The sequence below is a fragment of the Arachis duranensis genome, chromosome 3, assembly GCF_000817695.3.
Source record: "Arachis duranensis cultivar V14167 chromosome 3, aradu.V14167.gnm2.J7QH, whole genome shotgun sequence".
NCBI lineage: Eukaryota > Viridiplantae > Streptophyta > Magnoliopsida > Fabales > Fabaceae > Arachis > Arachis duranensis.
In genome coordinates this window covers 23066483-23069132 of record NC_029774.3, presented here as the reverse complement: position 1 = coordinate 23069132, position 2650 = coordinate 23066483, and positions in this window count along the sequence as shown.

The following is a 2650-nucleotide window of genomic DNA, read 5'->3' as shown; positions in this document are numbered from 1 at the left end:
TTTTTGTTTAAATTTATACACTTCTTTGAACTTTGAAGTATGCTAAAAAGGGTGTTTCAAATTTTTTGCATTGAAAATTCCAAACAAGTCCTTTTATATTGGGTTTGTCAAAGTTTCTGGTTTCAATGTTAGTGAAATTCTCAATGTAAATGGATAATAATAATAACTCTTAATTTATATCATTTATGCATTATTATGAATATTTTAGTTTATTTGTTGTTATTCTTTATTTTTGTACTGATTTCTCCAATTGACGTGTTTTGAAAATTTGTAGGAGAATGAGAAGGAGAACATCACAAGCAATAGTATTCAACAATATGATATTGTTATTGTAGAACATTATAATTCTTAATGTAAAACATTATAATCGAAAGGAATGAAAATTAAAAAAACATAGCTGGGTTTGTCGTTAAGTGTCTCACTTTTTAAAGGGTTAAGATAGAACACCAAAAGTCCGTAGGATTACTTCAGCCTCTAGAGATTCCAAAATAGAAACAGGATAATATATCCATAGACTTTGTTATAGGATTACTTTAAACATCCTCAGGCTACAATGTTACATCGGTAATAAAAGATAGGTTGACCAAATCTATACATATTCTACTAATAAGGTGGCCATTGTATAGATCAGCTCAATTTTATATCCATGAGATTGTAAGGTTACATAGAGTACCAACGAATATTGTGTTTGACAGAGATCCTAGATTGACATTTAAGTTTTGGTCCATTCTAAAGTCTTAAGAGGATTGGACCCGTTGCTTACCAAATTGCACTTTCTCCAAATCTTTCAAACTTTCACATTGTCTTCCATATTTCCAAGTCAAAAAGTATTGTTTTGATCAATCACATGTCATAAAATATGATACAATGCAAATAAAAAATACTTTGATATGTGAAACCATACTGATAGAAATTATTGATAGATTTGTTAAAAATAAAAAAAATCTTTTAAAAGTGGTATGAAAAGAGTTAATAAAAGAAGAAGAAACATAGAAGATGAAATAAAAAAATTTTATCAAACAAGTAAGTAAATTTTAAAGTCAAAATTCATAAAAGATGGAGAGAAATGTAACCTCTTTTTTTCAATAAATATTTAACATAATAAAGTTAATTTTATTCTCTTTTTATATAAAAATAAGATAATAATATAGATATTAATTTTTACTAATTATAATATACAATTGAAATTATTTTTAGCAATTATACAATAGCAACAAAGCCTTGTCCTATTAGGTGGAGTCGGATACATGGATCAAACGATGTTATTGAACTCTATCATGTATCATGTCTACAGAAAGACTTTTACATGTAGATCTCATTTGACTACTTCATGGATGGTCTTTTAGGTCTTCTTCTGTCTTTCACACCTTATCCATCTTCCATCTCATCCACCCTTCTGATTGGGTGCTCTGTTGGTCTTCTTCTCATATGTCCAAACCACTTGAGGCGCAATTCTACCATCTTTTCTATAATAGGTGCTACTCCAACTCTCTCTCTTATATCTTTAATTCTTACTCTATCCAATCGTGTATGACCACTCTTTCATCACAATATCTTCATCTCTACCACACTTAACTTATGTTCGTGCTCCCCTTTGGCCGCCCAACACTCTGTACTATAAAACATAGCCAGTCTGATAGCAGTGTGATAGAATTTACCTTTAAGTTTTAAAGACACTTTTTTGTCACGTATAAAACCAGATGCACTCCGCTATTTTGACCAACCTGCTTCGATCCTATAATTTACATCCTGTTCAATCTCTCCATTATCTTGTATGATGCACCCAAGATACTTAAAACTTTTAATTTTTCATAAGATATTTTCTCCAATCTTCACCTCTATATTAGGGGTTTTTCTTCAGCGGCCAAACTTACATTTCATATATTTTGTTTTGCTACAGCTTATGCGCAGACCATACTAGAGCTTTTCTCCATAAACCTAACTTCTTATTTAGGTCTTTCCTTGACTCTTTCATAAGGACGATATCATTGGAAAAAAGCATGCATTATAGCACATGGTCTTGGATATGCTCTGTGAGTACTTCTAAGACTAATGTGAAAAGGTATGGACTTAAGGATGATCCCTGGTGTAATCCTATACCAATAGAAAATTCTTCTATCACACCACCTTGAGTCTTTACACTAGTTGTAGTCCCATCATACATTCTTTAATTGCATGAATATATGTGATCTTTACTCTCTTTCTTTCCAAAACCTTCCATAAGACCTCCCTTGACATCCTATCATATGCTTTTTCCAAATCAATAAATACCATATATAGATCCCTTTTATTATTATGATACATCTCCATCATCCTTCTTAACAGATATGTAGCTTCAATGGTGGATCTGCCTGGAATGAAATCAAATTAGTTCTCTGTTACTTGTATCTCTTGTCTCAGCCTTCATTCAATCACCCTTTCTCATAACTTCATGGTATGGCTTATGAGCTTAATCTCTCTATAGTTTTCACAACTCTATAGATCCCCTTATTCTTGTAGACAGGTACCAATGTGCTCTTTTTCCACTCAACTGACATCTTGTTTGACCTTAAAATCTCATTAAAAAGTTTGATTAACCAACTGATGTCTTTCTCGCCAAGACTCTACCAAACTTCAATCAGAATATTATCGGGTCCTACTGCCCTACCAT